At 39.5% G+C, this 16,257-nt stretch overlaps 1 protein-coding gene across 4 annotated transcripts in view; it reads left to right on the plus strand.

Moving 5' to 3' along the window:
* gria4a (glutamate receptor, ionotropic, AMPA 4a) overlaps window positions 1-16,257 on the plus strand; it is a 111,019-nt gene that overhangs the window by 31,318 nt on the left and 63,444 nt on the right. The gene's annotated exons all lie outside the window — the stretch shown is intronic.

Here is a 16,257-nt window from a genome sequence, read left to right on the forward strand (position 1 = left end):
AAGTAATGCAAAAGTAGTGTAACGCATTACAAGTTAGAGATTGTAATATTGTAATATAACTAATTACTCAAAAATGACAGTAACTAGTAATCTATTACATATTGTAAGTAACTTGCCCAACACTGCTCCCAGGGGGACTGATCGTGTAGTTACACTCAGGGCAGAACTGGCGAGGGACAGATCTTGTTCTCTAACACACTCACCTCTGTCTCTGCATTGCACCTTCTCTTATTTTACTATTTGTTGTACAGGTGTTCTTTGCTGAGCTTTGTGAGCCAAATTGTCTCAAAAATTCCAGGAGATAAATGCAGCAACAGAACCATCTAGCAGCTTTAGATTAGACGGTATTGCTGATTACATCATGCTAACTAGTAATCAATCAGTGTGTTTTGTGTTAGTATATACTAATTGAAAATCAAGGCAATCACAGTGTTTGGTAAACAAACAGGGATAAGATAAAATGTCAAAGTCTAAACACAATCACCAACAATGAGCTGCTATTTTCCTTCTGAAGTAAATTGAAGGCTCTAAGTTTGAAGTGTCAAATATATTTTAAACCGGTAATCCGACCCTTATCTTTCTCACATAATGCTGTATCTGTAAAGAGCAAATATTACCTTGAATCAGCATTACCATCAGGACTGTGGCAGGCCATTCTGGGTTACCTCTACTGGGGAGAATTACACTAATCATACACATTACTTACAATCTAAACCGATTCACATGTAAATTGTGGAGTACAGTGTAGCACACAATAAAACTAACAATGCATGAACACAATTAAAACAAAACTTATGCCCACATGGTAGCTTCCATACACGCTTAACAATGGCATACTAGAGTAGGCTAAAGGGTTCCTTGCATAAAATAATACTATTATACAATTATTTTAAATTTTAAGTCACAATGTATTTGTGTTTTTAGAGAGCAATGGTAATTTCAGATGTTCAGAAGATCCACAAACTAAATGACGTATGTCTTTCACTCTTACCTACAATATAGTTGTTAATCTTATCTGCTTCCAGCAGTGATGTAGTCTGACAAAGAGACAATTAAATAAATACTGAACTGAATACTTTTCACAGGCAATACTAATTAAGCTGAATATATAAGACTATTCAGTGTTCACACGCTAAGTAGCCTCATCTGTCGTACTTAGTATCAATGTTTTTTTTCTTTAACCCTTGTGGTGTCCTTCGGGTCCCAGAGACCCTCCTGTATTCAATTGTATTTTTCTGCTAGCGTGGCCTTGGCCTCTGGGGTCCCGAGACCCATCGTGCACTTGAGCGCGTATCCCACTACCCTCATCTCGTCCTCCAGGGTCCCTGGGACCTGATGGACGAGGTGGGATTGTGGTGGAACATATAATCGAATAAAAATAAATAAGGGTCTCCGAGACCCGAAGGGCGAGGCGACGACGGCAGTTGACATTAAATGAAAAAGGCCCCGGGGACCCCCGAAGCACAACGCCAGGCTAATACAAAATGTAAATAAAATAAACAAGTCTCCGTGACACGAAGGACAACACAAGGGTTAACCAACTTTGGAAAATGATTCCCCCTTGTCTGGGGCTCATTTCAGTCCTTGACAACTACATTTGCAATGGAAGTAACATGTTGTTACCCAACAAGTTTGTTCACACATTTTTTATTTAATGATTAATGTGTTGGTTTGGATTCCCAAACCTTCTCTCAAAGACAATCTGTGTTTATCCATGCTGGGAGCTTAGCAGACACAAACAGTAGCCACAGTGTCTTGGTTGGTTTTGAGAGAATGCTGTTCTGGTCCCAATGTTTGACATTTGGTGAAAAGGGTTTGTCTTTGAATACAGTTCAGCCTACGGGTACATTACACAGAGTTTGACTGTGCCCACAGTGATTGCCAAGCTGTCCTCACAGTTACTGCCAGTTCACATCTGCTCATTACATATGTACTGGCTTTTGATTTCAATGTGAACTACATAGTATGACTGGTTATACAGTACCTTAATCCTACATTTGTTGTACAGATGAAGGTACACAAGTCTGTGTAGCCAGTTCAATAAAACAAAGAAGTCCAACTAATGTCAGCCTATGTTCCTTATTGTGCTGTATATTGCTAGTGACCACTTTTTTCACTAAAGAATAGATAGTGAGCAAAACATATTGCACTTTTTCAAAGTATAACCCCCTCAGCTGGTGTTTACCCTGCACAGGACATGCAGCTGATATCCAAATTACATTTGATAATGTATATAATTGAATTCATAAAGTAAAAAGTAGTCAAGTAAGACTGAAACATGTGTGCTGAAACATTGTGCTATTAAATTCACAAAACAAATACAGGCCTATATTGTTGTGTTTCGTAAATTTTCAGAAACCTGTCACTAATAGATTCAAATATTTACACGCTTTTAATACACAAGGCATGCTATTTTCACCTCCATTGGCAAGTTAGAGACTGGTGGGTCAGCTGTGGAACAACTCTCCAGAGATTCACTGTCTGTAGGAGCAGGAAGCATATCATTAATTTTGAATAATAGGGTTTGGTACTTACACTTACTAAATAGCTTTAGTTGTTCATTCTGACAGAGATATCAAGCACTTAGGGCTTGAGTCCTAGCAGCAGCACTGGACAGATGCTTGTGGAATGTGCTAGTCATGGCTGTTACTGTTGCTATGAGATGATATGAGACAACTGGAAGCACAAGGCTTTTCTGGTCAAATTGGTTTTTAACTTTAATCACACACGTACATTGAGTAAAAATATGCTCAGCTCTTAGGACTTTAAGAAGCAAGCATCTTTTTTATTGCAAACGAGGAGGTAAAGAGGCCAGTGAAGAAGTCTTCCCATCACAGCTTGATGCTGTACATCTGCAGCTGAAGTTCAAAGAGAACAGTGCAAAAAACACACAGGTCTATTTATGTCAGTGACAATAAATGTCTTTATAGTGAATAATACTACTATGTTAAACTGAAATATCCATGTAAGATAGTAGCGTAACATCCTCTTTCACTTCATCTACTGGGAATTAAAGCAGATTGTAAGCTACTGTACATCCTCAGTGGATGTCTTACACAAATGTTGCATTCTTTTTAGAGACACAAAGTAGTGTAGTGTTTTTTTTTATCAAATAGTGCTGAACCTCAACTTTAAGACCTGACTGGGATGACGTTGGAGACAAGTCCTGCCGTTGAATTTACTTTGAGATATTTACTTTTGATTAGGGTAATCTAGAGGTCTATTGATGACAAAGTTACACACAGAGCAGCACCTGGCAAGAAGCAATGTGGGGTTCATTGTTTTGCTTAAGGACATTTTGACAAGTGGAGCAGGGTATTGACCCAACAATCATACTGTTTAATCAATGGGATATTGGCTCTACCTCCTGAAGCACAGCCCTCCAAGCATGTCCTTTGTTGTGATAAGGGGAGCCAGTTTACATCGACAAGCTTTAAATTGAATTGACCAAATCATATCAAAACAAGTCAAATTCTATTTAATGGTAGAGTAAAGACAAGTAGAGAAGTGAGGCCAGGCGATGAGGGAAGAAGAAGAAGAAAGAGGAGACAGGCTGGGGAATGAAATGGATGGACTGAAGGAAAGAATGAGGAATGGCAAGTTAAGGATTGCGACAGCAGGAGAGATGGGTGGTGGGATGGATGTCATTTCCTCTTTTAAATTATTTCTCTGTTGATCTTGTGAGCACACTCAATCACTGTGGACCTGCTCAGTTGGAAGGGCATACACAAGCAAACACCTGTGTGTGTGTGTGTGTGTGTGTGTTTGTTTGTGTGTGTGTGTGTTTTTTTGTGTGTTTGTGTGTGTGCGTGTGTGCGTGCGTGCGTGCGTGCGTGTTTTATTACTTTTTTTGAACATTGGATTAAGTAACATTCCTTGTGGTTATATGTTGGAAGAAAGGATAAACTCACACGCACGCACACACGCATGGACACACACAAACACTGTTGTGACCAGATGTACTTTTTGACTGGAATGTATTTCTGTCTCATCACTTTGGTCTCCTGAGAAACCACATTCAAACTCAATATCTCTCATGCCTGACCATTATGTACCCATAAACTTTACAGTCAAAGTAGAAGGGACAAGGACATGGAAGTAATAGAAGCAAGGAGACATTTTGCATCTTTTACAGCAACACTGACCCCTGGAAGGACCATCATCTGGCGGGGGCTGTAGCCGGCTCACAGTCACCTTTTGAGCAACTGCTGCTGGTAGCCAGCGTCCCAGAGCTCTTTAGTGGCTAAATACAACCAACAACTGTCACACTGATTGTGTCATTCCATGGCACTGTGTTCATGTTACAGCGCTTTACTTAGTTTAAAATACTTCTATTTTAGATAGGCTATAATAATATATGGTCTAATGGTAAAGTAGCATTGATCACTTTGAGGGAGGGATACATTTTGTCCCCACCGGGGATAAAAAATAATTCAGCAGAGGTAGGGATATATAGACCAGAAAGGGGGAAATCCCACACACCCCCATGGAAAATTGCACCCTGGTTGAGACCATAAACAAAGTGGAGGGCAAAGAGAAGATCTAACGTTAATCGACTCCTTATTGACTATCACTATGCAGTATTTTCCTTGCCAATGTACGGTCTTTAGCAAACAAAATAGGTGAACTTCAGCAGTGGATGACTACTCATGGACCGCAACATCAGGATTTTCAACATTGCCGTGCAACTGCATGTGCATGTTTCTCCATGGTTGACTTTTACGGCTGATGATTGTGACGCCACAAAAATGAGACATCGAGTGTAGATGACGTTACCCATGCAGTTGACAAACCACTCACAGACCCTCCCCCTCTCACACACATCGGCCAACTCTAGCAGACTTGCTCCTTCTTCATTTTTCAACATGAAAGAAAAGAATGTTTTGTTAAATTTGCAGGTTCCTCATGTGTGAGTACTCGCTCTGTCTCAAAAAAATGGCCTGGAGCCCTGTAAACTGAGCTATTGTTTTGCAGTGGGAATCACACCAGATGCTTTGCTACCTTTGGCTTCACTAACTACCTACTCTATCCATTCCTCACTGATGCATTCAATTTAAAATTACTAGAAATTTAGTACAATGTGAAGCTGAAGTTTCAAGAATGTCCTCCCAAGAATAACAACAGCATCAATCATTTCAGAAAACCACAAATGTAGAAGGTCCTAACAAAGTAGCAATTTTTTTCAAACAAGACAAAAGTTTTTCTTACCTTCGACCTAAACATCCTAAACCTAACCAAAGTTTGAGCATAGAGTTGTCAGATAATAGTATGGCTTTAGTTTTGCCTAATTGAGAAGGCACGGACAAATTGTGTCATCCTGCGAGATTTGAAAATGCTTTTTGTCATTTTGCAGGGCAGTTACAAACACAATATTTTGACATTTAATTTGGAGAAGTTGTCGGTTATTTCAAAATCTTTAATTCACTTCATGCCATCTATTCATTAGTTTGATACAACATGAAGAAAATAGAGACACTTGATGTTACTACATGCACATTTCCATAATAATGTAACTACTAACCCTCTTGTTTCTCTCTGTAGGAATGTAGTGCAGAAAAGTCATCATGTTTTGGCACATCACACAGAGATGTGTCTCAACAGAAGTATCCGCTTGAAAAATGTCTAAACCATGTTCAGAAAAATGGCTCTGTGCACCTGGGGCTGCCCGGCCCGCGCTTGAAATTGACAAGCTGAGAATGTTTGAAGGTTTATTCACGGCTACAAAACCGCAAGGAAAAATGACAACAGAGAAGTGCCAAGTGTGCCACACTGTAGGAAATCAGTGTTTTCTGCAAGTTTGTCTGCGTGATCGCTCTTTCAGAGGGAGATGAAAGCGCCATAGTTATATACAGTATGGGTCTAGCATAGTGAGTGAGTTTCTCCTCCCTGCCTCACTTTCTTCCGCTTCTCCCCCTGTCTGCTGTGATGAATGGTTTGGAAATCTGCTGTGTGTGTATGTATGTGTGCGTGTGTGTGTGTGTGTGTGTGTGTGTGTGTGTGTGTGTTTGCGACCGTGCAAGCGTGCGTACATGTAATGAATGACTGTGTTCGTACTGGACAGGCCCGCGGGGCTTTAGCTACTGTTAGTAGTGCTTAAAGATAACTGGAGTAAAAATGGTCTCTGCCACATCTCTCACTTTCTTTCTCTCTCACACACACATGCAGATATGCACACACGCACATATGTACACACAGATTAGCCCTGTTTAAAGGACTGTCCTAGGGGTATGCATCACAGCACTACGACAGATGACATGTAGTTTCCTTTTTTTTTTTTTCTCTTATCTTCTCCGTGCCTCCCTCTCCTTTTTTCTATCTTTTATTTCTATGGCCACAGACCTCTATTGGTAAGGCAAAGTTTCCACATTGTCAGGCTTGTATATGCCGCTCCAAATTTGTATGTGTGTGTGTGTGTGTGTGTGTGTATGCGTCTGAAGTTTGAATGTATATTTTACTGGTGTATCATGCTGTGATCCTTTTGCCAGATTCAGTTTCACAACACTTATAACACGCCTCGATGAACACAGGTCCTAGGGACATTTTTTTTAATAGTGTTTCCCTGATAACAAGCATTGTTTTATACCTTAAAGCACATGATATTCAGAAGGCTAGAAAGCTTATTGCAATTGCTGCTTAAATGTTTAACAAAAATTATCATTTGACATGGTGACTCATCAATTTTCTGGATGTCATGGACCAAACTGCATATTTCCATAGCAATGTCATTATAATGTATATGCAGCCATTGTCAGATTAGCAGCCAGTACTACATTCAAGGATCCTGATTAGCGACACCCTTTCTTATGCATTCTGATTTGAGTGGGTTTATACGACAAAAATAATCCTGCTGTTATCAGGCTAAAGTGCTGTTCTGGTTCATATAACATGGCAGCCCCAACTCTACCAAAACTACTGATTTATTTCTACTTGGTTTGATTTTTAGAGAAGTATTAGTTTTAGAGCTCAAGTTATAAAATACATAATCTATATCCACAACGTTCCACTTCTGGGATTGCTCCGGTGCCGCTGGAAATACCCGCCGGATGGCCTTCTTTTTGGCCGCATGTCCATTACCTTCTGCTTTCTTTGTGTTGGCGTTCCAAACTCCGCTCGATTCCGAGGACTATGGTTAACTGCTCCTCAGATCTCTGCAGGGTAAATCCAGACAGCTAGCTACACTATCTGTCCAATCTGAGTTTCCTGTTGTACGACTAAAACAACCTTTGAACGTACACATGTTCCTTCCAGAGGTTATTTTGCAGAGGCACTGGGGCTCCTTGTGGCGCCACCAATGCCAATTGTGACTGGTTTAGAGACATCCCAATAAACCAGAGCCGGTTTTTCTCCCATTCCGGAATGCGTTGTTGACTAGCCAGACCCTCCTATGCAACGCTGTGGAGGAAGTCTAGCAATGCGAGAGTATAAAATATTATATTGTTATTGCCATGATTATTTTATAATCATGCCAATAAAGTAAATGGAGTCAGCTGTGTGTCTTTAGGGGCAATATTTCAGCTCCAGTCCAAGGATCCTTTCTCGTGGTCAGTTATCTGAAATTATCTGATAATTTTGACAGATGAACAGTATGTGGAGTATGTACTCAATAAAGTCACCATACTGCACTTTGTTGCTCAAGGCACCTGCCTACTGTGTTTTAGGACTGCCACAGGTTATGGTAAGCTCAAATGTATTTAAAAACTAAATACTTTTTACACAATTCTGTGGGTAATGCCTATTGGTTGTTTTTCACGGGAGAACAACAACCGAGCCCAGCTCTGTCACTGTGTGTGTGTGATTGTCTGTGCCAAACAAGAAGAATAATAGGAATAATAATAAGAATAATGTGCTGAGCTAAGAGATATGAACTTGAGACACTCATGAGATGTCACCAATATGTGTTCATTTTCTCATGACTTTACAGAAAACGAAACAGAAGTGCTGATTGGTCATATCCACGGCTCATTGGACGGAGATAGTACCAGTTACAAACAACGAACGAACCATTAATGTTCAATTACTTTTGCATGTAATTGCCTCGCTCCCCATTTGCTTGTCACTCTCCATTTTTAATGTTGACTAATGCAGAGAAATGCCACAAACTTAATATTAAGAAGTCATTTTTGAGGCCCATGATTTCCTTCCTGTGCAGGGATTCACACCACATCACAACAGAGTATTCAAAATTAGTAAAATCCAAAATTGGATATTTAATGAAATGTCAACGTAACAGTCTTGCTACCCCAAGTATTTATGAAGCAGATATCATTTTTTTTTTTTTAATATTACTTAAACTTAATTTTTTTTTGCCAGAATGTCTTAAACTGCTCATATTATGCTTTTTGACTTTTTCCCTTTCCATTTTATTTTGTCAATTCACTCCCTATGTGTTAAGGTTTCCCTGTTATTTTTTTATGGTTATGTTTTACCAGCGTTCATTCTGTGTTTTGTTTTCCTAGTTCCATCCTTGTGTTTTCATGCTTTGGTTTCCTGTTTTACTTAGTAGTGTCTGTTTCTCCAGGGTCATGTATGGTTTTACTTCCTGCCTTATGTTGTCCCGTCTTTGTGAATGTCTGTCCTGCCTTGATGTGTCTCACCGGTTCATCAGCCCTCATGTCACCTGTTCCTCGTTAATACCCTTAATACCCCCAACCCGTAACCTGTGTTTTGACAACCTTCTACCCATGAAAGTGCCCTGGAACGGGAGTCAAACCCGTAACTACCCGTGAACTCATACCAGATTGTTGCACTCCCAGTTACAAATTTTGACGACACACACACATAAACAACAATGGCGACCCCATTCTTTACAGAAACCGGTGATTAACGGTGACAAAATAGACATAAATAGTCAATGTAAAGTAATTCTGCACATTGTAATCAAAACAATAACACATACGATTGTATACCACTACAGGTTATGTTTATTAATTGAAGCCCAAAATATGTCGTCAACTAGAAATCGCTAGTATCAGCTAGTTCTAGCAAATGTCAGCGTTAGGTAGCCGCTCGCTAACTCTAGCTAGAAGGATTTTCCTGGAACCCTACCAAGTTGTGAGTTGTGACTTGAAGTTGTAACTTACCGACTATGTCTGAAACGCACCATAAGTTTCTGTGCTTCCTTCCTTGCTGGATTCCCCAGTCCTCAGTTTTCTGAATGTTTTTGGAACTCTTTTGCCTGCCTGCTCGCCTCAGGACTCCCTTTGTTTATAAGCCGTTACTTTAATAAATCTTCTATACCTTCTACTACCTCCTCATCTCTGCTTTTTTGGTTCCAAGCCTCACAAATCCTCTTCCTAAAATTATATATATTTTTAATGAAGCTCAAGTAAGAAACTGATTTCTCGCACAGTTGGGTGTTGATGATTTCCTTTCTTTTTTAAAGAGTTTTTTTAATCTCTTTTTATTTGACTGCACGAGGGAGGAAGCCATGTGTCAGCACCTATTAGCATATTCACTAACTGTGACAACACCAAAGGCCATAGAAGTAGCTGTCCCCCCTCTTGGCCTGCCCTCATTTCCCCCAATCAGTACTCTTATTCTTAGAAGCTTTATTCATGCAGCCCGAGGGACACGGCCTGGAGGTGAGGTTGGAGGAGTAGGGGAAGGGGGAAGAAGAAGAGGAGGGGGGCAGGTGCAGAAAAGGTGAAAGATGTAATCAAAAAGAATAAAGAAGTGACAGTGGAGTGTGGCAGTTTTACTTTGGAGCCTTTTCTCCTGGTGTCCCTCACCTTTGACCCCATATTCAGCCTTGTATGTAAAAAAAAACCCTCATATTCTAGGTGACCTTTGACACAGATTTGTGCATGTGTGGGTTTGAACTTGATTGTGTGTGTATGTACGACATTTATTTGAGTCCTTTTTTATTTAACTCCAGGCACGCATGCAGAAAGAGCTGTTTTGTCTTCACTGGCCTGAAGGGCAGCAAATCCTCACTTGCTCATTCTGCTTCTTCATGTATACAGTATTTATCTTCAGCATCCAGTTTTCTTCTGCTTTCTTTCTCTTCCTCTACGTTCTCTCTGCAGTGTCTTGGCAGACATACTCGTCAATGTCTGAGCCTCTTGTTGGTTTTGGAACTAGTCTCATCCGCCCTTCCTTTTTTTCTCTCTCTCACTCAGTTTTTTTCTTTCCTTCCCACTGTGAGTGCAACTGAAGCCCCCTTTCGCATTCAGCTTGAGACAGTTTTGTGAAAGAGGGACGTTAGGCAGACAGGAGAAGGAGCTAGGCACAGGGATGAATGAATGAATGGTGGTGTTCCAAGCAACCAGACACACACAGCACAGCCCACAATCACTCTTATTAATCACTGTTTATGAAGCTATTGCAGCTCAGTTATCTTGTAAACTATGTTCTGGTGGAGAGGATACGATATTAAATCCATAAGGTGGCTGAACTCCACTGCCAGACTATTGATTGTCAAGCTTTATCTTTTATCTTATCTTCATAATGCTGCAGATGAGCACACTTGAGGCCTGGTGTCAGTATTAACATCTCAACAACTGAACATCCTTTATGTAATAAATGTATTGTATTAAACCAGACAAAAAGGCAATTAGAACATATATATTAACTTTATAATTGTCATATGTCTCTGGGACGGAAACAGAACTATGTAATTCTCCAGAGCTAATTTTTAACTCATGGTTTGGTGTTCTCGTCTAAAAACTGTTGGTCAAAAAGCTCTCCTGTATGCCTTCTAGTTTTTGTTTGTTATAATATAACAAGGACGTCCTTTGGAAGAATATTGATCTTCAGGCTTTTAGCTTGTCATCATAACATTGATGCTTAGGATAGATGATTTGTTGTTCAGGCTAAAATATTCTGTCCATCTTTATTTGGGATGAGGAGAATGTATTAAGATAGTTTAAAGAATAATGAAAGGCGGTGTTGAAAAACAAAAGTTGCTCATATAGATAGATAGATTATTATTGTAATTATGTCATGTGTATGGCTGTTTTTATCTCCACAGTCTTATTATTTTTTATAAAACGCCATGTAAAATAATATGAAAGCATTAAAAATGACAAAATTCCTTTTCTAACCTGTGAGGTGGCAGTTTTTTCTGAGAAGTTGCTCCATTGTGTCATAATATATGTTGTAGTGTAGAGGAACAAATATGAAATCCATACAGTGACTCTGCTCTCTGCCAGGTACTATTGATCTCCAGACTTTGTCTTCTGTCTTGTCTTTATAATGTTACTATGTAACAGAGTTGTGGTGCCACTGTCAGTACACAAGTAGTGTTTCATTGTCTCCCAAGGCCTGTAACAATTTTTACATAATTGTCTTAATTGTCAATTATTTTACATAATCGAGGTTACTTTGTTTAACCTCAATTAATTGTCGACATTTGTTAAGGTCTTAAGGGGTAAGACTGTTAATCGTAATTGTTGATTTTGTTTAAATATGCTAAATTGTAATTATTGGTCGGACTGTTGAACTAAAGTTATGCAAGCGGCAGCTGTCACTTGTTGCCATAGCAGCTCCAAACAGACTGAGCTGTAGCTGCCTCAAGCCAGAGAAATTATACATGTGTTTCTGGCCCAAAATCTGCCTGACAAACCCACTGATTAAATAACCATCACCTCCCTTCACCTTTTTCTTTTTTAAAGTGATAATGAAAAAGCGTTGTTTACTTCATAGGCTGTCTATTTGTGTTATTACATTATCTGGGTCATATAACACGAAAGTTTTTTCCTGGAATTCATACACTAAACTATAATTTGTTTAAAAAAAGTAATACATAAATTCATATGTTAAAATTTGACTGAAAGAGACAATTATATTAATCGCAATTATTTCTGAGACAATTAATTGTACAGCAAAAATTGGAATTTCTACAGTTCTAAAAGAATCTTTAAATTGCAATAGCAGGTTTTATGATGGGGCAGGTGGGGCGGCCTGACCCTTTAAGATCGCACCCTACTTTCTTTCTTTTTTACCATTAATTTAATTTTACTGTTGTTTACTGATTAAACACTCACTTCTTTTAATCTGTAAGGTAAGCTTCAATATCATGCTGTGAGCTATGCATCTGTTGTTTTACTGTATCTCCCTATTCTATTGGCATTGTGGTGTTCCTACAGTGTTGTCTGTCTGGTACTCCTGACCTTACATAGTCCCAACAAAGATGAATATGATAATGTTATATAGGGCTTAAAATGATAAGTTGTGATCTAGTGTTCGGATTTTTTGCACACAACAAAGAAAACATCCAAATTATAAATGCCTTTTGATACAATTTTATGATCTACTTATGTTTGATGTATTAGCCAGTATTTTTGTTTTATTGTCTTCACTACTGACCTCCAGACTTGATCATTTGTCTGTCTTTACGCCACTTTGGAGAACTGAGAGCAGCTGTCAAACACTAGAGAAAAATAGGCTGTATTACCCAGCAAGCAAGTGCCATCCACAGAGATCTCCACATTCTTCTTCATTGTAACGCTCCCCACTAATGCTATCCAGAAAGACAGGCATTTAAGAGGCAGTGGCTCAATTAAAAAAATCCAAAACTTTCTGGAAAGATACTGACACCTAAAATAGCATTGAATAAAAGTGTGTAAGAGCTGGCTGCAAGATATAATACCATAATTATTAACTTTAAACAAGCTTAGACTTTGCTCTTTATCTCTGTATCTGTATCTCTACCTCTGGGATGGTGCAACCCTGTCTCCTGTCTCTTTCTTATAGTGTACCACTAATTTGCAGCAGCAAATACGTTTGGGAGGAAAACATAATACTGCCTGGATTTTTATTTGCATAATGTTGTTAATTAACGTATCTTGCAAGTAGCAAAATATTCATACACACATTCATGTCAGTAAAAATGTTCATTAAGGACATATTTAATTAGTTTTCAGCTAAACTATCCAATCTTGCAATCAATTATCCGCTCTAGCAACTAACGTCTGGTGCTGAAAAATAAAGCCAATGCTGAGATGCCAAAAACTGTGGTTTGAGTGGCCACTTGAGGCTGATGGCTCAAAAGGGGAGTTAATCCCCATAGATCCCCATGTTAAAGTTCCCAACTTTACCTAATTTATTGCCTGGTAATATGGGCGGGGGGAGGGCGGTGCATTTTCTAACCTCAAACATACTCATGTTTCAATATGTAATCTGTTCATGAGTATTCATTTCTTCTACACTATGAATTAGTTGTGTCAGTCTGAATTAGGACGCTCTAATTCATTGTAAAAAAAAAACTCCACTGCTTGCTGCAGGATGCGCACCTCTTTGCTTTTATCTGTAAAAAGAAATCTGAAAAGTAAACCCATACAATGCTGAAACAAAAGAATCAGGAGCCTATTTTTCCTGGCCTTAAAACTAGTTTGTATTCATTGTAGTTTTTTTTGTCTTGGCCTTTATCTTCAGGTAATGAGAGCTCACTGTATTTTTGCGGTGTTGCTGTGTCTGTCTAGAGAATTTTTCTGCAATGTCTCTGCAGCGAGTGGGTATTAAGACTAATGGGTAAGAAGCAACTGGAGCATCAGGACCAAAAGACTGAAAGTTGTGTGTTGGATGATGGGGTCTTTGCTTTTGTGCGTTCAGACAGTGAACTTTGTGTGTCGGTATCTGTGTGCGTGCGCTTGTTACGTTGTGTGCAGTAGTGCAGTGACAGTTAAATTCGTAGCAGGTTTGTCTGTGAGCATCTATTCTTGCTGTCATTTGAAATGGAAACAAGCGGACGGTCTAGAGACAAGAGCACTAAAAATCGGGAGGGGAAGAAAGAGGCAGGGTGAGGAGAAATATAGAAGAGACATGGGAAACAACACCAGAGAAGCAAAGAAAGCCATAACATTTGTCTGTTTAGTGTTGCTGTTACTGTTTAGTAGTGTGCATGATGGAGAGGTATTTCTAATCGCATAGACACACAAATGAAATGAATCCTAGAGAAGCAGGGATAGCTGGCTGCAGAGGAGGTGCAAGGCTGATTTGGCCTGATATACTGTGTAGAGTAATGCAGATAAAGAAGGGTCGTTTTAAAGAGATTTATATTTATGGAGAGGTCTGCACAGGAAAAGAGTGCGGTTTGTCAGATGTCAATTAAGTATCCTGAAAAAGACAGGAAAGTGTACACAAAAAAATCAAACATATGGAGATGCTGAGAGAAGGAGTGAGCGGGAGGAAAGGAGAGGTGGAAGAAATCCCAGGAGACCTATTGTGTCCTATGCTTTTATTGTGGTCATGATGCACCCTGCCGCTGGTCCCCTCCTCTTATTAAAGCTTTATGAAGCAAGCTTAGCACATATTTTATTACAATGACGCCACTGTCGGACACATTCCAGCCTTGCGGCGGGATAGTGGTGTGGTGGTGGAATGGGTTGCAGAGACAAGTCCATGGAGGCATACACGAGAAAGGGGAACATGGCAGAAAAAAGATTGAAAAAGTCAAAAAGGCAGAGCCAGCATCATAAAGCATAGATAGAACATAAGGGAATAATTGAGTGAGGAGGTGAATGATAGGAGAGAAATATGTATAAATATATATATATATATATATATATATATATATATATATATATATATCCTATAGATAGATAGATAGAGAGAGAGAGAGAGAGAGAGAGAGAGAGAGAGAGAGAGAGAGAGAGAGAGAGAGAGAGAGAGAAGATGACTGAAGAATGAGCTCTGGGCCTGTGTGTGTATGCTTGCAGATGTCTTGGTATTATTTAAAAATAGAATGGTTTGGGATTAAGGCTATCAATATTTCCTTACGTTTTGATGGAGACCTAGGAGGTGGGTGAAAAATAAAGTATGCAGACAGATGTCACAAATTGCATCTAGGCCAACAGTTTCAGTCAAGATTTAAAAGAAATTCATCAGTTGGCTTGGGAGCAAACTTTTACCCACTATGTCGCTTTTGTTTTTGTTCTGCTGCTTTTTGATTTTTGCTCTGTTCCAAAAAACAGCTGATCCCAAAAACACAAATTCCTTTTTAGGCAAGGGACACTGCTGCCAAAGAAATTCAACCGGATGATTCTCTTTTATCCTTAGACAATGTACGGTCATCATTTCTTTCTGCCAAAAGCCATTTTTCTCTCAGTAAGCTGTCATTATGAATGAACTGCAAGTATAATTTTCCCTGCATGTTTCAATCTGAATGTACACAAACATCTTACCAAGCTGTCTCTGCTTGCTGTTTGCTTCAGTCCCCATTATTTCGCTGTGTTTTTGCTGTTGTTGTTTGCTCTTATCTTCTGAGGACTTAATTATGATGTCAACTTCAATAATTTAGTGTAAACATCATTGTGGATCCCAGGTACTGAACTGTAAAATATAGCACCTGTCATAGTTTATCACACACACCCAGTCTCATACACCCATATCTCCTGTTGCTATGTGCTCTGAAGTAACACATAAAACCTGAAAATGCCAAAATAAATCATCCTGGAAGGCACAAAGTTTGTTGACTTTGAGGGTGCCATGACTCAGCTACTGCTGAATGACGCATGCTACGTACGTAGTATGCTAGTTCCCTGAATTGAAGACATTTAGCTCCTGTCATAATCAGAGACTAAATCCCTGCCTTATCACCTCCTGGGTGCAGGGCCTCAGCTTTGTTTAATTGCCACAAGCCGAACCGTCAAAGCTGCATCCCTCAGTATTTACCCCCACTGAGGCTTATAGCTGATAATGGAATTACTCTGAGTCCCAGGAGTAGGGAGAGAGGGAGGAACAGAAAGAAAAGGTGGGCATAGAGAAAGAGAGGAGAGCAGACCAAGGAAAGTAGATGGTGAAAGCTGTAAGGGGCAGGATGGATTCTGTGCCGGCCTTGAAAAGAATAAAGGTGAAAAGGTATGAGATAAAGTAATGCAAAAGAGGGAGGAAAGGTTACAAAAAGACCGTCTGTTGCCAAACTGCAGTCTTTCTTACGGTTTTCTCCAGTGTGACGTATTAAAGAGTGAAGAGTGAATTGTGACGCAGGATAGCTCTCAGGCTCAAAACATGCCTGCCTGAAGGAACCTGTCTAAAAGGATGAATGGTGCTAAAGAAAGAAAGGAGGGGATGAAATTAAAGGTGGAAAGAAAAAGAAACAGTAAAGTGAAAAAAGAAAAAAGAAAAAAGAAAAAAACGAGTTGGCACACACTTTTAAGTCACTTCACTCGCTGAATCCTTAGAAAGTGAAGCACGTGTTTGTGTGCACATTTCGGTTGATTGGCCAGAATATGCGGTACTCTCCATCTCACACACCCAAAAGCTTTTACTGTGTGTGTGTGTTTGTGTGTGTGTGTGTGTGTGTGTGTGTGTGTGTGT

This window comes from Etheostoma spectabile, chromosome 3 (genome assembly GCF_008692095.1).
Source record: "Etheostoma spectabile isolate EspeVRDwgs_2016 chromosome 3, UIUC_Espe_1.0, whole genome shotgun sequence".
NCBI classification, from domain to species: Eukaryota; Metazoa; Chordata; class Actinopteri; order Perciformes; family Percidae; genus Etheostoma; species Etheostoma spectabile.